The sequence below is a fragment of the Oncorhynchus tshawytscha genome, linkage group LG13, assembly GCF_018296145.1.
Source record: "Oncorhynchus tshawytscha isolate Ot180627B linkage group LG13, Otsh_v2.0, whole genome shotgun sequence".
Classification (NCBI taxonomy): domain Eukaryota; kingdom Metazoa; phylum Chordata; class Actinopteri; order Salmoniformes; family Salmonidae; genus Oncorhynchus; species Oncorhynchus tshawytscha.
Genome location: NC_056441.1, coordinates 60,807,179 through 60,826,327, shown reverse-complemented (window position 1 = coordinate 60,826,327; position 19,149 = coordinate 60,807,179). Strand labels below are relative to the sequence as shown.

General features: G+C 41.5%; 1 pseudogene; it reads left to right on the top strand.

The window, feature by feature from the left end:
• Positions 1 to 6,744: 6,744 nt before the first annotated feature.
• Positions 6,745 to 17,475, top strand: LOC112266113 (annotated as a pseudogene).
• The last annotated feature ends 1,674 nt before the right edge of the window (positions 17,476 to 19,149 follow it).

Below are 19,149 nucleotides of genomic sequence, written 5' to 3'. Positions count from 1 at the left end.
TAAATGGGGAGATCAAGCTGATCCTAGCTGTTATAGGCCAATTTCTATTTCGCCCTGTTAATCAAAAGTGTTGGAAAAATTTGTGAATAATCATCTGACTGGCCTTCTTGATGTCTATAGAATTCTCCCTGGTATGCAATCTGGTGTCCGCTAAGGTTATGGATGTGTCACTGCAACCTTAACGGTCCTCAATGATGTCACCATTGCTCTTGATTCTAAGCAATGTTGTGCTGTTATTTTTATTAACTTGGCCAAAGATTTTGATACGGTAAACCATTCCATTCTTGCGGGCTGGCTAAGGAGTATTGGTGTCTATGAGGGGTCTTTGGCCTGGTTTGCTAACTCCATCTCTCAAAGAGTGCAGTGTATAAAGTCAGAACAACTGCTGTCTCAGCCATTGCCTGTCACCAAGGGAGTACCCCAAGGTTCGATCCTAGGCTCCACTCTCTTCTCAATTTACATCAACAACATAGCTCAGGCAGTAGGAAGCTCTCTCATCCATTTATATGCAGATGATACAGTCTTATACTCAGCTGGCCCCTCCTCAGATTTTGTGTTAAAAAGCTCCACAACAAAGCTTTCTTAGTGTCCAACAAGCTTTCTCTGCCCTTAACCTTGTTCTGAACACCTCCAAAACAAAGTTAATGTGGTTTGGTAAGAAGAACGCTCCTCTCCATACCAGTGTGATTACTACCTCTTAGATGACATAGTCACCTTATACAAGTACCTGGGAGTATGACAAGACGGTACACTGTCCTTCTCTCAGCACATTTCAAAGCTGCAAGCTAAGGTTAAATCTAGGCTTGGTTTCCTGTATCATAATCATAATTTGAAGGCCAGCATCCCAGAGTCGACTCTTCACTGGTGTTTTGCGGGTAATATTTCATCAAGTTGACAGCTGAGGACTTGTGAGGTGTCTGCTTCTCAAACTAGACACTCAAATGTACTTGTCCTCTTGCTCAGTTGTGCACCGGGAAGACCTAATCCTCTTTCTATTCTGGTTAGAATCAGTTTGCGCTGTTCTGTGAAGGGAGTAGTTAACAGCGTTGTACAAGATATTCAGTTTATTGGCAATTTCTCACTATTTTTTCTGCACGTTTTGAGCCTGTAATTGAATATGTCCGTAAACACACCAGCTAGCCGGTTCTGCGCATGCTCTGAGGAAGCGGCTAGGGAAGCCGTCTGGGCCGGTAGCATTGCGAGGGTTAGCACTTTTAAATGTCTTACTTACGTCGGCCAAGGAGAAGGAGAGGCCACAGCCCTTAGTAGCGGGCTGCGTCGGTAGCACTGTGTTATCCTCAAAGCGGGCACGAAGAAGTTTTGTTTGTCTGGACGCAAGACGTCGGTGTCCGTGACGTGTTTGATTTTCTTTTTGTAGTCCGTGATTGTCTGTAGACCCTGCCACATACATCTTATGGTGTAATTGTAACAAGCCACGAGTCGTTAATCATGAAACATACACCCCCGCCTTTCTTCTTCCAGGAGAGACGTTTATAACCATCGGCGCAACGCTCAAAGAATCCAGGTGGCTGTACCGACTCCTACAGCATGTCCCCAGAGAGCCATGTTTCCGTGAGACAGAGTATGTTACAATCCCAGATGTCTCTCTGGAAAGCAACCCTAGCCCTAATTTCGTCTACCTTGTTATCTAGAGACTGGACATTAGCGAGTAAAATACTTGAAAGCGGTGGGTGGGGTGCGTGCCTCTGAAGTCTCACCAGAAGCCCGCTCCATCTACCTCTCCTGTGGCGACGTTGTTTTGGGTTAGCCTCTTTAATCAGTTTGAATGCCTTGGGTGGTTCGAACAAAGCATCTGCTTCGGGAAAGTCGTTTTCTGGTCATAGTGCTTGTAAGCTGACGTCACTCTGATATCCAATAGTTTTTCCCGGCTGTATTTAATAACACTTTTCTGAACTAACAATGTAAGAAATAATACATAAAACAACAAGGACGAGAAGCGAGGTGATCCTCTCTGTCGGCGCCATCTTGCTGACTATTAGTGGTGTCATTGGAGTTCAAGTAAACTCACTGCTGTACACAGTTTTTTTCTTCCTTTAAAAGGTATAAAAAGGTCAGTGATGTGACAGTAGTTTAGTGTGGAATAGCCCACTGACAAAAAAACATACAGGTGTTGGCATATGTCTATACCACAGCAGTCTGGAGAAAGAAACAAGGTGATCTAGACGTACATGCTCTTTAAGACGAATCTTGTTTTTATATACAGTGGGCAGAACAAGTATTTGATACACTTCAGTAAGGACTTAAAGGTTGAGACCGAGTTTGCGTCTCTGACATGGGTAGGCAGACCGTTCCATAAAAATCGAGCTCTATAGGAGAAAGCCCTGCCTCCAGCTGTTTGCTTAGAAATTCTAGGGACAATTAGGAGGCCTGCGTCTTTTGACCGTAGCGTACGTGTAGGTATGTACGGCAGGACCAAATCAGAGAGATAGGTAGGAGCAAGCCCATGTAATGCTTTGTAGGTTAGCAGTAAAACCTTGAAATCAGCCCTTGCTTTGACAGGAAGCCAGTGTAGGGAGGTTAGCACTGGAGTAATATGATCAAATTTTTTGGTTCTAGTCAGGATTCTAGCAGCCGTATTTAGCACTAACTGAAGTTTATTTAGTGCTTTATCCAGGTAGCCGGAGAGTAGAGCATTGCAGTAGTCTAACCTAGAAGTGACAAAAGCATGGATTAATTTTTCTGCATCATTTTTGGACAGAAAGTTTCTGATTTTTGCAATGTTACATAGATGGAAAAAAGCGGTCCTTGAAATGGTCTTGATATGTTCTTCAAAAGAGAGATCAGGGTCCAGAGTAACGCCGAGGTCCTTCACAGTTTTATTTGAGACGACTGTACAACCATTAAGATTAATTGTCAGATTCAACAGAAGATCTCTTTGTTTCTTGGGACCTAGAACAAGCATCTCTGGTTTGTCTGAGTTTAAAAGTAGAAAGTTTGCAGCCATCCACTTCCTTATGTCTGAAACACATGCTTCTAGCAAGGGCAATTTTGGGGATTCGCCATGTTTCATTGAAATGTACAGCTGTGTCATCCGCATAGCAGTGAAAGTTAACATTATGTTTTCGAATAACATCCCCAAGAGGTAAAATATATAGTGAAAACAATAGTGGTCCTAAAACGGAACCTTGAGGAACACCGAAATTTACAGTTGATTTGTCAGAGGACAAACCATTCAGAGACAAACTGATATCTTTCCGACAGATAAGATCTAAACCAGGCCAGAACTTGTCCGTGTAGACCAATTTGGGTTTCCAATCTCTCCAAAAGAATGTGGTGATCGATGGTATCAAAAGCAGCACTAAGGTCTAGGAGCACGAGGACAGATGCAGAGCCTCGGTCCGATGCCATTCAAATGTAATTTACCACCTTCACAAGTGCCGTCTCAGTGCTATGATGGGGTCTAAAACCAGACTGAAGCATTTTGTATACATTGTTTGTCTTCAGGAAGGCAGTAAGTTGCTGCGCAACAGCCTTTTCTAAAATTTTTGAGAGGAATGGAAGATTCGATATAGGCTGATAGTTTTTTATATTTTCTGGGTCAAGGTTTGGCTTTTTCAAGAGAGGCTTTATTACTGCCACTTTTAGTGAGTTTGGTACACATCCGGTGGATAGAGAGACGTTTATTATGTTCAACATAGGAGGGCCAAGCACAGGAAGCAGCTCTTTCAGTAGTTTAGTTGGAATAGGGTCCAGTATGCAGCTTGAAGGTTTAGAGGCCATGATTATTTTCTTCATTGTGTCAAGAGATATAGTACTAAAACACTTGAGCGTCTCTCTTGATCCTAGGTCCTGGGAGAGTTGTGCAGACTCAGGACAACTGAGCTTTGAAGGAATACGCAGATTTAAAGAGGAGTCCGTAATTTGCTTTCTAATAATCATAATCTTTTCCTCAAAGAAGTTCATGAATTTATCACTGCTAAAGTGAAAGTCATCCTCTCTTGGGGAATGCTGCTTTTTAGTTAGCTTTGCGACAGTATCAAAAAGGAATTTCGGATTGTTCTTATTTTCCTCAATTAAGTTAGAAAAATAGGATGATCGAGCAGCAGTAAGGGCTCTTCGGTACTGCACGGTACTGTCTTTCCAAGCTAGTCGGAAGACTTCCAGTTTGGTGTGGCGCCATTTCCGTTCCAATTTTCTGGACGCTTGCTTCAGAGCTCGGGTATTTTCTGTGTACCAGGGAGCTAGTTTCTTATGAGAAATGTTTTTAGTTTTTAGGGGTGCAACTGCATCTAGGGTATTGCGCAAGGTTAAATTGAGTTCCTCAGTTAGGTGGTTAACTGATTTTTGTCCTCTCGTGTCCTTGGGTAGACAGAGGGAATCTGGAAGGACATCAAGGAATCTTTGTGTTGTCTGTGAATTTATAGCACGACTTTTGATGTTCCTTGGTTGGGGGCTGAGCAGATTATTTGTTGCAATTGCAAACGTAATAAAATGGTGGTCCGATAGTCCAGGATTATGAGGAAAAACATTAAGATCCACAACATTTATTCCATGGGACAAAACTAGGTCCAGCGTATGACTGTGACAGTGAGTGGGTCCAGAGACATGTTGGACAAAACCCACTGAGTCGATGATGGCTCCGAAAGCCTTTTGGAGTGGGTCTGTGGACTTTTCCATGTGAATATTAAAGTCACCAAAGATTAGAATATTATCTGCTATGACTACAAGGTCCGATAGGAATTCAGGGAACTCAGTGAGGAACGCTGTACATGGCCCAGGAGGCCTGTAAACAGTAGCTATAAAAAGTGATTGAGTAGGCTGCATAGATTTCATGACTAGAAGCTCAAAAGACGAAAACGTCATTTTTTTTTTGTAAATTGAAATTTGCTAATGTAAATGTTAGCAACACCTCCGCGGGATGCACGCAACACCTTTGCGGGATGCACGGGGGATATGGTCACTAGTGTAGCCAGGAGGTGAGGCCTCATTTAACACAGTAAATTCATCAGGCTTAAGCCATGTTTCAGTCAGGCCAATCACATCAAGATTATGATCAGTGATTAGTTCATTGACTATAATTGCCTTTGAAGTAAGGGATCTAACATTAAGTAGCCCTATTTTGAGATGTGAGGTATCATGATCTCTTTCAATAATGAAAGGAATGGAGGTGGTCTTTATCCTAGTGAGATTGCTAAGGCGAACACCGCCATGTTTAGTTTTGCCCAACCTAGGTCGAGGCACAGACACGGTCTCAATGGTGATAGCTGAGCTGACTACATTGACTGTGCTAGTGGCAGACTCCACTATGCTGGCAGGCTGGCTAACAGCCTGCTGCCTGGCCTGCACCCTATCACTCCCCCTAACTGGGAGGGGGCCAGAGACAATTACTCGATGCCGACACATCTTTCTAGCTGATTTACAAGCAGAAGCTATGTTGTGCTTGGTGATCTCTGACTGTTTCATCCTAACATCGTTGGTGCCGACGTGGATAACAATATCTCTATACTCTCTACACTCGCCAGTTTTAGCTTTAGCCAGCACCATCTTCAGATTAGCCTTAACGTCGGTAGCCCTGCCCCCTGGTAAACAGTGTATGATCGCTGGATGATTCGTTTTAAGTGTAATACTGCGGGTAATGGAGTCGGCAATGACTAGAGTTTTCAATTTGTCAGAGCTAATGGTGGGAAGCTTCGGCGTCTCAGACCCCGTAACGAGAGGAGTAGAGACCAGAGAAGACTCGGCCTCTGGCTCCGACACGCTGCTTAATGGGGAAAACCGGTTGAAAGTTTCTGTCGGCTGAATGAGCGACACCGGTTGAGCGTTCCTTCAGCATTTCCTTCCAGAAACCGTGAGAAAGTTGTCCGGCTGCGGGGACTGTGCCAGGGGATTTATACTACTATCTGTACTTACTCGTGGCACAGACGCTGTTTCATCCTTTCCTACACTGAAATTACCCTTGCCTAACGATTGCGTCTGAAGCTGGGCTTGTAGCACAGCTATCCTTGCCGTAAGGCGAGTACAGCGACTGCAATTAGAAGGCATCATGTTAATGTTATTACTTAGCTTCGGCTGTTGCAGGTCCTGACAAATCGTGTCCAGATAAAGTGTCCGGAGTGAAAAAGTTGAGGAAAAAAAAAAAAAAATATGAACGGTAATTAAAAAGTAAAAACCGTAAAGTTGTCAGGTAGCAAAATAGGTTGGCAACAAAACGCACAGCAACTCGAAAACAAGTCTGCAAGTTGTGACCGGCAACAACTATGGTGTTGAAGGCTGAGCTATTGTCAATGAACAGCATTCTTACATAGGTATTCCTCTTGTCCAGATGGGATATGGCAGTGTGCAGTGTGATGGCGATTGCATCATTTCTGGATCTATTGGGGAGGTATGCAAATTGAAATGTGTATAGGGTGTCAGGTAAGGAAGAGGTGATATTATCATTAACTAGCCTCTCAAAGCACTTCATGATGACAGAATTGGGTGCTACGGGGCTATAGTCATTTAGTTCAGTCACCTTCCTTTGGTACAGGAACAATGGTGGACATCTTGAAGCAAGTGGGGACAGTAGACTGGGATAGGGAGAGATTGAATATGTCCGTAAACACTCCAGTCAGCTGGTCTGTGTGCCTGGGCCGGGCAGCCTTGAGAGAATTAACACGCTTAAATGTCTTACTCATGTCGGCCATGGAGAATGAGAGCCCACAGTCCTTGGGAGCGAGCCACATCGGTGGCACTGTGTTATCCTCAAAGCGGGTGAAGAAGGTGTTCAGCTTGTCCGGGAGCAAGATGTCGGTGTCCGCGACGTAGACCCTGCCTCATACATCTGAGCTATTGAGCCATTGAATTGCGACTTTGTCTCTGTACAAATGCTGAATCTATCCACAGATTCTTCCTGATGAACTCCATGACAATTGAATTCTTCGTGTCATTGGAGTTCAAGTAAACACACTACTGTATACTGGGTTTTTTCTTCCTTTAAAAGGTATAAAAGGTCAGGGATGTGACAGTACTTTAGTGTGGAATAGCCCACTGACACAGAACATACAGTAGACCTATGTCCACACAACGGCAGTCTGGAGAAAGATATCAGGTGATCTAGACTTAAATCCGGTATTTATTTTTATATACTTTTATCGGTACTATTAGGAAAATGGAGAACTCAACACAATTTGCATAATTTATACTAGCTGGATATAGTGACAGTGGACAACTAAAGTACTTGTATTTCATTATAATAACTGTCTTATACGTCTCCATAGTTTTTGCGAACACAGTGCTTATTGTGGTAATATGTATGGAGAGAAGCCTTCATGAATCCATGTATCTGTTTCTGTGCAGTTTGTTTGTAAATGACTTGTATGGTACCACTGGTTTGTTTCCTGCTCTCATGACTAATTTGGTTTCAGATGACCATACAGTTTCCACTGTGTGCTGTTACCTACAGATCTTTTGCATTTACACATGGAACCATTGAATTCAGCAATTGTCCTTTGACAGGTACCTTGCTACTGTATATGCTATCCACTGCAGTATTACAGCATCATGACAACCAACAGGGTGTGTATTTTAATGTGTGTAATATAGTGTACTCTTTTGCAAAAAGCATCAAAACACTGACTTTAACAATTCGTTTGCAATTGAGTCGGAACGTTATAGACAAAGTATATTGTGTTATGATGTTATAGACTAAGTTACGCCCACCTTATTGCCCACCTGCCACCATTACGTCCATCCCTAATGGGAAATAGGCCCTTTAAGGTGGTGGGACAACCACACATCCATCTTGTTTTTCAAGTGCCACTGTGAGATATGTTTGACCCACAGAATAAAACAATACAGTAAGGGTAATGATGATGTGTTGTATGTATAAGGCACAGTGGTTGTGTACTCCATCCATCATGTAAAAAAGCTGTAAAAAGTTTGGGAGTTCTGTCACTTAAGATTATGTCCGAAACACCAGTATTTTTTTTACTCCATGCATACCTTACCATGGGGAATGCAGAAGCTAATAACACAATAACAAGAGCATAATAAACATGTTTATTGAGTCATTAGGTATGAGGTCATTAGTCCACTCTATCACCTCGCTCCCTGGGACCCAATTAATGCATCTATTAACCTGTAGAGACCTGTGGGGCTCAAGGAGATGCACAGCTTGGCTTCGAATGCACACCAAATGGTACCCTATTCCCTATATTGACCAGAGTCCACTTGGTCAAAGGTGGTGCACTATATAGGGAATAGAGTGCCATTTGGGATGCCCACCATCTGTCATTGCCTCTGGGAGTGTAGACCCTGAAAGTATACTGTAGGCCTAGGATCGCCTAGAGTGACAATAAGGGTCCCCACTTTTACTTCAGCAGGAATAGCTCTGGGCCTAGGTTTTAATATATATTAATATATTAATATATGAATTAGGGTCCAGAGTTATTCTCTCTTTTCTCTTGTTAGGTCATATGTTCGGGGAAACCGTTTCTGTCAAAGGCTTTGGATTGGTTTCACTGAACCATTTATTTATTGTAAGGACAGAGCCGGCTGAGGTGTGAAAGCCTGACGATCCCGCTTAGGCGTGGGATTCTGACAGGCTGGCTGAGGCATGGGAGCCTGACGAGCTGGGTGAGGATAACGGGGGAAGCCCGACGGGCCAGCTGAGGCACCCCCGGCTACATTGGCAGCGGCACTCTGACCCGACGTCACCTACAAAAACAAAAAACAAAAACTGCCTGGTGCTACAAATTTTGGTGTCAGCCATCTGTAAGGCCAGACGCTTGGAGACGAGATGGAAGTACAGGGAGTGAACATTTAATTAATAAACAGATGTGAAACAGGACAGGACAGCATCTGGACATTAATGCCGACACGGGGATGAAACAGAGGAACAGACAGATATATGGAAGTTAATCAAAACGTGAAGGAGTACAGGTGAGTCCAATGAAGCGCTGATGCGGGTATGATTGGCTGCCTGGCGCCCTCAAGCTCAAGGGATGGGGAGCAGGCGTGACAATTTATTGAAACTTGGCACACAATACATAGCACACAAACTCCTCCGAAAACTTTAATGATAGATCTGATAGCTTTGTCTGCCCAGCCCATTGGTGTTGCCACAAACAGTGCATTCAGAAAGTATTCAGACCCCTTTCCTTTTTCTACATTTTGTTACGTTACAGCCTTATTAAAAAATGGATTGAATAAATAAAATCCTCAATCTACATACAATACCATATAATAAAAAGCAAAAACAGGTTTTCATAGGAATACCTTATTTACAGAAGTATTCAGACTTTTTGCTATGAGACTCGAAATTTAGCTCAGGTACATCCTGTTTCCATTGATCATCCTTGAGATGTTTCTATAACTTGATTGGAGTCCAACTGTGGTATATTCATTTGATTGGACGTTATTTGGAAAGGCACACACCTGTCTATACTGTACAAGGTCCCACAGCTGACAATGCATGTCAGAGCAAAAATAAAGCCATGAGGTGGAAGGAATTGTCCATGGAGCTCAGAGACAGGATTGTGTCGAGGCACAGATATGGGGAAGGGTACCAAACAAATTCTGCAGCTTTGAAGGTCCCCAAGAACACAGTGGCCTCCATCATTCTTAAATGAAAGAATTTTGGAACCAATACTACTCTTCCTAGAGCTGGTCGCACGGCCAAACTGAGCAATAAAGGTAGAAGGGCCTTGGTCACGGAGGTGACCAAGATCCCAATGGTCACTCTGACAGAGCTCCAGAGTTCTTCCGTGGAGATGGAAGAACCTTTCAGAAGGACAACCATCTCTGCAGCACTCCACTAATCAGGCCTTTATGGTAGAATGGCCAGACGGAAGCCACCTCTCAGTAAAAGGCACATGAAAGCCCACTTGGAGTTCACCAAAAGGCACCAAAAGAACTCTAAGACAATGAGAATCAAGACTCTCTGGTATGATGAAACCAAGATTGAACTCTTTGGCCTGAATGCCAGGTGTCACGTCTGGAGGAAACCTGGCACCATCCCTACGGCGAAACACGGTGCTGGTAGCATCATGCTGTGTGGATGTTTTTGAGCAGCAGGGACTGGGAGACTAGTCAGGATCGAGGGAAAGATGAATGGAGCAAAGTATAGAGAGATCCTTGATGAAAACCTTCTCAGGGGGCTTAGGACCTCAGACTGGGGTGGAGGTTCAACTTCCAACAGGACAATGACCCTATGCACACAGGAATGGCTTTGGGACAAGTCTCTGAATGTCCTTGAGTGGCCCAGCCAGAGCCATGACTTGAATCCGATCCAACATCTCCGGAGAGACCTGAAAATAGCTGTTTAGCGATGCTCCCCATCCAGACCTGACACAGCTTGAGAGGATCTGCAGAGAATGGGAGAAACTCCCCAAATACCGGTGTGCCAAGCTTGTAGCGTCATACCCAAGAAGACTCAAGGCTGTAATCGCTGCCAAAGGGGACTCTGTAAGTACTCTGTAAACGGTCTGAATACTTATGTAAATATAATATTTACGTTAAAAAACAATTATACATTTGATAACGTTTTTAAAAAGCTGTTTTTGCTTTGTCATTACGGGGTATTGTGTGTAGATTGACGGGGGGGACAACAATTAATTACATTTTAGAATAAGACTAATAAGTCAAGGGGTCTGAATACTTTCTGAATGGACTGTACCTCTTCTACAGTGTAGAGTGCAAGGCTAGAGGGTCCCCACACATACATTTTTTAAAACAGGATCATAGGCCACTAACACAGCCTGTTCAATAACATATCATTAAGGATGTGTATTCTTATGATGTGCTGTACTAATCAAATCAAACTATCATACCAATCTACTATTTTTATTTAGGAATGTTACTCTGGCCATGTGTAACAGTGTTGCTTCCGTCCCTCACCTTCCCCCAACCTGGGCTTTAACCAGGGACTCTCTGAACACATCGACAACTGAAATGAACTGTCTACATTTTGTGTTTAGCGTACTTTACATGTAATTATTGTGTTATTTTGCCTTTGAATGTATTCAGTAATATTTTAAGAAACACAGACAGCTGTTCAACTTGCTCTTCAAAGTTGTAATAGTAGATTGCACAAGGTGCAATTTTGAAATTGGGTAGTTGTTTTCCTCTTGTCATTTCAGACATTTCAGACCTTAGAGAGGTATTTAAATATCCAGATCAACTAGCTCATGTCAGCTAACATTTTTGAATTCGTTTATTTTAGCCCATTGAGTTTGTTGTAATGTTTGAGTCACCAGGTATTACATGAACATGCATAAGACATGTTCCCCAATGATGAAGGGGGCCTGAGTGAAAATGTTGGGGAACCACCGCTCTACTGTATAACAATATTATGAAACCTAAAATAATTAGTGGCTTAATTCTGCTGTCCTGGTTGTATTATTTTTTAATGGATGTCATCCCTATCTCCCTGAGTTTGTGACTGCAGTTTTGTGACAATGTTATAGACAGAGTGTATTGTGACAACCACTCGGTGGTCAAGCTTTCCTGGTCCAATATTACACGAAAATATAACATGTGGTCTTGTTATAACTGTATTTTCTTTGGCTTGTGCTATATTTCCTAACATGTAAGAATTCTAGAAATATGTTTACAGTCTTCAAAAAAGACGAAACCAAAAGCTTTTAACACTTGTACACCATATACATATAGCCTCTTTGCTGAAATTCTCCTTTGACTGTTTATTTTTGATTCTACAAGGCAGACATGATACTGCACATAGTCCACCTATACTTCACAGTTTTATTTGTTTATTTTCCAATATGTCCAACACTTTTCAATCCTATTATGTATAGCTTTAGGATCAATAAAACCAGGCAGGTTTGTAAAAAGGTACTAGGCCTTCACTTCACCCTAAAACGTAACATGATTGTTTATTTTTCTAATATTGAATTGTGTTTTGTTGCTACAATTGACTATTCAAAAATGTGGCATTTCGGCATAGTTTTGTCACTGCAAATGTTTGATGTAATATTAGGTCTTTATAATTCTTTATAATTCTTTATAATTCACTGATTAAATATGGTGTTCCCCAAGGCTCTGTTTTAGAACCATTCTGGTTTTATACAGTATTCAGATTTGGGGTGAAAAATTATATTGTACTGGCAGATGTTTGGATTGGTTCCTTGCAAATAAACATTTGTCGTTAGGACGTCCCTGGAACGTCACAAAATGGTCACCTAAAGTGGTCCCCTGGAGGTTTGGTGTAGTTCCCAGTTTATTCCGGAGGCTTCCCTGATTACTTTTTAGATGTCGTTTTAATTTGTAATTCATCTTTTCAATCATTTTTATGACGTAGATTCAGAGGGGTTGGGTTAAATGCGGAAGACACAGTTTAGACACAATCCCCTTTCCCTGCCACTCAACGGTATGAGAACAGAATTGTGGTTTGAGAGTGGAATGAACCAACCACATTTTGACCTGTAATGGGTGGAACCATAAAGAAAAAAAGTGACTTATCTAGGTACGTCACTATTGAGTGCGCAAGAGCAAAGAATCAGTGGCAATAGCAAGCAGTAGGCTTCCCACGCTAGTAGCTAGCGTGTGTTTTAATAGTGTGACAATGGCGACAACAGCTACAGCAGCAGCAATTGTTATCAACTTCAAGGTGGATGACTGCAATTTTCCATTTTGTTATTGACTTTTAAACGTACAATCCACTTGCAGTGAAGCTTCTCAACATTTACATTACATTTTAGTCATCTAGCAGATGCGTCTATCCAGATCGACCCACAGCAACCAGTCCAGGCATTGGATGTAACAACCTTCCTTTTGGGGGGGGGGGGTTTGTAGTTGTTTATTTTTTTTAATTGTAATTTTACCCCTCACTCAGCAACTTCACTCTAACTTATCTCCAGTTCTAGATTCCAACCCTCGGTTTCCCTCATCCCATCCCACCTATCTCTGCTGACCATCCCCTTCGGATTTCAGCGCATTAAGTGATGCTATGTTGTCTGTTATTTTTCTCTTATTATTCCCTCTGAAGGACTATGTTCAATAGTCACGGTTCGCCACTGTATTTTTAGGAAATTCTTGGGACATTGTGTCATGGTCCTCTGGATCTTTTGTCTAGTTCCCGTTTTTTCCCGGGGACTTCACTTCATGGTAGCAAAGAAACGTTCTCACCCCCCCCAAAATAAATTATAGCCAGGGCATACCCTAGTTTCATTACACATCACCCCTTACTACTGTTGCCAATCAAATCAAGTCCCTGATTTATGAACCACTGATCCATTCACAGCTCTTTGTCTTTTGACAATGTTGAGGACACCCACCAGTGCTTTTACCATGTTTTCAACTTAGGTATTTGACATACTGTATATGATTACATTGTGCATGTTCATTTATACAGTAATTATTAGAAACATGTCCTCACATGGGATTTGAACTCACAACCATTCATAGCTTTCCGATATTCCTGCCATACCACCGTGTCTGTCAATGACTGATATCACATGTATTTCTACACGTCGCACTTCAAAGTAAATCTCAGCGCTGTTAAAAATACACTCAAGAAAAAATATTATACTATAATAGTGATTTAGGAGTACGATTAAAACCTAATAATATAAACCACCAACATTAGACAACTATACTGAAGACCCAAACTGAAATAGCTGAAATAAGTCAATTAAATCAATAATAATAGAATATTCAGATTAACTGATAACTAAAATGGCAGAGCAGATGGCACTCTTATGCTGATTAGAGATGTATTATAAGTAATGAATGTGCAGAGGGGGGACTTCTGAAATTCTCTAGACTTTGTGGCACAGCAGAAAGATCAGTACACCCCAAATTCAGAGATAGTTCATTCAAATCCCAGGTGGGGTCATAATGAAAAGTCAGTACTAAGTAATCATGTCAAATGTAATCATATTGTTACTGATCAAAAATGTGTACACTTTTAGCTGAACAGCGTACAACTTACCTTAACACCCCCATACCATTTAATTATTTTACTTATAATGGTTTTGGCCATCTGGGACCATCATGTCAATGACACAACTTCCCAAGATTTCCCACAACTTCCCAAGAACGTCCTAAAAATGTTCTCAGGGTGTTCCTGGAACAAAACGGGAACTAGAAAAAATCTCCACGGGACAATGTCCTGACTACTTTAGAACACCATTTTGTGACCTTTCAGGAATGTCCTTAGATATGATTTTTTTTTGCAGGGATGTTCCCTTGGGACCATCACGCAATGTCCCAATGACTATTAAAATGTAAGTCCTGAGAACGTCCTAAGAAAGTCCTGATATGATCCTCAGTGACGTCCTAGTAACTTAGCAAGAAATAGACAAAGGTCCCCCAGAGAAAGTTCCATTGGGACCATCATGCAACATACTGAAGATTACTCAAATTAAGTACTGAGAACATCCTAAAAAGTACCTGACATGGTCCTGATATGTATCGTGTCGTTGGCATCATTAAACTGAGGACTGTTAGTTTATCAAATCAATTCTCTGTAATTATTACGTGATTAACTAATCAGGTAAATGTAATTAACTAGGAAGTCGGGGCACCAAGGAAAATACTTTGATTTCAAAGTGATAATTTTCCTAATATAACTTTCACATATTTTAATATCTGATCAATTAGTGTTCTAATTAATGAATTATTCTTTACCTCACATTTGTCTCATTCCAAACGTTGTAAATTGTTGGTTATCTGCACAAACCCAGTCTTCAATATGAATCCTCCATACATCAATTGTCTGAGTATAACAGAACTTATTTAGCAGGCGAAACCCTGAGGACAAACCATTCAGATTTTTTTTTAAAGATTTTTTTTTATTCACTCTTTTCAATGGGATTTCATTGGGAATCCAGATTTCCAAGGGACCTTCTTGCAGTTCCTACCGCTTCCAATGGATGTCAACAGTCTTTAGAAATTGGTTGAGGTTATTCCTTTGTGTAATGAAAAAGTACGGCCATCTTGAACGAGGGTCACTTGATGTGTACTGTTAGATAGAGGCATGTGACCAGAAAGCTAACTACAGTTTGTTTTCTTCCTGTATTGAACACAGATCATCCAGTCTTCAATTTTATTGATTATTTACGTAAAACAATACCTAAAGTTGTATTACAAAAGTAGTTTGAAATGTTTTGTCAAGTGTTACGAATCCCTTTTGGCCCGACAGTGGGGATGGTAATGAGACCCGTAACATAACTCATGCAAATTATTATTGTGACAAAGTAAAAGTGTGAACGAAATAACCACGACAACATAAATCTACCGTCAAACTCCAGGTTTATTTATAAACACACGGTAATGGGGGGGGAAGCAGGAAAATGGGCTGAGCTGGACCCAAGGAAAGAAACAATAAATATACAAAAAAAAAACTAAGCTAGACTAGCCTACTTTAACAACAGCTAACTAACCAACCAAAAATACAGTGGGTGGTCCACCCAGTTCTAACTAGTGTATTTAACAAAGTTCACCTACGGGTAGTGTATGCCCATGGGCGACTTGTCTTGGTTTCCCCCTTTTCCCACCAGCAACAAACAAACACCATAACCAAAAACAATACTCACAGGTGATGACAAAGTGCTATGGAGGTGCTCAAACAAAAGAGAGGTTAAGACACAAAGCGAGAGTGAAACACAGAGACCTACAGACATGGCATTTACAGAGAGATTGAGCTCTAGAGCAAACAAATGATGGGGTTTTTAAACCATGGGGAAGGAACTGTGATAGGGTAGGAAATAGGAGGAGGTGTGTCTTCTGATTGATGATTGATTGTTGACTGATTGGGGAGTGATGATTTTCACCTGTGAGGGGAGAAGGAGAGAAAAGAAACACACACACAGGATACACACACACACAGGATAACTGTATCCGTAACATCAAGGTTTACAGGTAACTTTTGAAATATTTTGTAGTCACGTTGCGCAAGTTGGAACTGGTGTTTTTCTGGATCAAACGTGCCAAATAAATGGAAATTTTGGATATATATCGACGGAATTAATCAAACAAAAGGACCCTTTGTGATGTTTATGGGACATATTGGAGTGCCAACAAAAGAAGCTCGTCAAATGTAAGGCATGAATTATATTTTTATTTCTGCGTTTTCTGTCACGCCTGCAGGGTTGAAATATGGTTTCTTTTTTTTACGGCGGTGCTATCCTCAGATAATAGCATTGTTTGCTTTCGCCGAAAAGCCTTTTTTAAATCTTAAATGTTGGCTGGATTCACAACAAGTGTAGCTTTAATTTGTTATCTTGCGTGTGTGATTTAATGAAAGTTTGATTTTTATAGTAATTTATTTGAATTTGACGCTCTGCATTTTCCCTGACTTTTGGCCAGGTGGGTAGCGTCCCACATAACCCAGAGAGGTCAATGCAACCGCTGTGTCAGATTTCAACAAAGCTTTACGGAAAAAGAACATCATGCAGTAATCTGAGTACAGTGCTCAAGCCATACAGATTCCCGCCATGTTGTGGAGTCAACAGAAGCCAGAAATAGCATTATAAATATTTACTTACCTTTGATGATCTTCGTCAGAATGCACCCCCAGGAATCCCAGTTCCACAATAAATGTTTGTTTTGTTCGATGAAGTTCATCATTTATGTCCAAATACCTCCTTTTTGTTTGCGTGTTTAGGTCACAAATCCAAATTCAAGAGGCGCAGGCACTTAGTCCAGACAAAAAGTCAAAAGAGTTATATTACAGTTCATAGAAACATATCAAACGATGTATAGAATCAATCTTTAGGATGTTTTTAACATACATCTTCAATAATATTCCAACCGGACAATTCCTTTGTCTTTAGAAAGGAAAAGGAATGCAGCTAACTCTCACGGGGACGCGCCTGACTGAGCTCTTGACATTCTGCCAGACACCTGACTCAAAGAGCTCTTATTCTCTACCCATTCACAGTAGAAGTCTGAAACAAGCTTCTAAAGACTGTTGACATCTAGTGGAAGCCTTAGGAAGTGAAATCGGACCAAACTTTACACTGTATATTGGATAGGCAAAGACTTAAAAACCTCAGATATCCCACTTCCTGGTTGGATTTTTTCTCAGGTTTTGCCTGCCATATGAGTTCTGTTATACTCATAGACATCATTCAAACAGTTTTAGAATCTTCAGAGTGTTTTCCTTCCAAATATACTAATAATATGCATACCTTAGCTTCTGGGCCTGAGTAGTAGGCAGTTTACTCTGGGCACCTGATTCATCCAAGCTACTCAAAACTGCACCCCAGCCATAAGAAGTTAAAATCAGAAGTTAAATAGTTTCATCTTTACTCATTCATTTTATACAACAATTAGATGCAAGCCTCACAACTGAGACTCCTGTATAAAGAGAGTGGCTCTATTGTCTCTCATGAGTTTCACAAAATTGTACAAAATGGACCAGTTCATTGCTGGGTTCTTCCCTGACCGTGTACAACTTCTCCAAAACATGGACATTGTTCAATTCTCATGTTCTGTGATGTGGAAGAGGTTCCTTTGTTCTCCTGTGAACCTCACACCCTCGCTCCTCTAGCCATGAGGAGAGAACTCCTCTAGGAATTTATGACCTGCCTAACAGAGCCTGGGTGCAGGGGAAAGTATGAGAGGTGGTCAGAGAGAGAGGGGGATGGTGCAGAGAGAGGGGGATGGTGCTCGCTGTACCCAAAGAGGGCCACGTCATGACATATGGTACTCGGTAACATCCTAGTAACTTACAGGGAACTAGACAAAGGTTCCCCAAAGAACGTTCCCTTGGGACCATCTCGTGAGGTCCTGAATACTAGTAAAGGGAAGTCTTGAGAACGGCCTAAAAACTACCATCATGTGACATCCCCTTGACTATAATGAAATGTCTCCTTTTGGACATTGAATGTCTCATGGACAATGTCCGACACAAATAGGAACCTTTTCGTAATGATCCCTAATGGACATCAAAATACAATGAAGCAACATGTAAATTATTGTAAAATATTGGTCCCATGTTTCATGAGAGGAAATGAAAGATCCCGGAAATGTTCCATACCCACAAAAAGTAGATTTTCTCAAATTTGGTCCACAAATTTGGTTACATCCCTGTTAATGTGCAATTCTCATTTGCCAAGATAATCCATCCACCTGACAGGTGTGGCATATCAAGAAGCTGATTAAAGAGCATGATAATTATACATGTGCATCTTGTGCTGGGGACAATAAAATGCCACTCTAAAATGTACAGTTTTGTCACACAACAAAATACCACAGATGGCTCAAGTTTTGAGGGAGGGTGCAATTGGCATGCTGACTGCAGGAATGTCCACCAGAGCTGTTGCCAAATAATTGAATGTTAATTTCTCTACCATAAGCAGCCTCCAACGTTGTTTTAGAGAATTTTGATGTGAATTCAACCAACCTCACATCTGCAGACTACGTTTATGGTGTGGTGTGGGCGAGTGGGTTTTCTGATGTCAACGTTGTGAACAGGGTGTTGGGGTTATGGTATAGGCAAGCATAAGCTATGGACAAAGAACACAATTGCATTTTGTCGATTGCAATTTGAATGTACAGACTCACCATGAAGAGATCCTGATGCCCATTGTCGTGCCGCTCATCAGCTGCCATCACCTCAAGTTTTAGCATGATAATACACAGCCCCATGTCGCAAGGATCTGTACACAATTTCTGGGAGCTGAAAATGTCCCAATTCTTCCATGGTCTGCATACTCACCAGACATGTCACCCATTGAGTGTGTTTCGGGTGAATCTGGATCGACATGTACAACAGGGTGTTCCAGTTCCCGCCAATATCCAGCAACTTCGCACGGCCATTGGAGAGGAGTGGGACAACATTCCACAATCAACAGCATGATCAACTCTATGCCAATGAGATGTGTTGCGCTGTATGAGGCAAATGGTGATCATCAGATACTGACTGGATTTCTGATCCACACCCGTACCTTTTTTTAAAGGGTCTATTCCCAGTCATGTGAAATCCATAGATTATGGCCTAATTTATTTATTTCAATTGACTGACTTCCGTATAGGAACTGTAACTCAGTAAAATCTTAAAATAAATAAAATCAGTATACCTTAAAATAACGTTACACTGTGACCAAACCGGTATTTGTTCTGAACGCCCTCTTATGGTCCCGAGGTAAATGTCATGTTTTAATGTTCCTACAATGTTCTGACTATTGAACAAAGTCATCAGTGGGATGACGTCTCGCTGAAACCCCTAAAGCAACATTTCCCAAA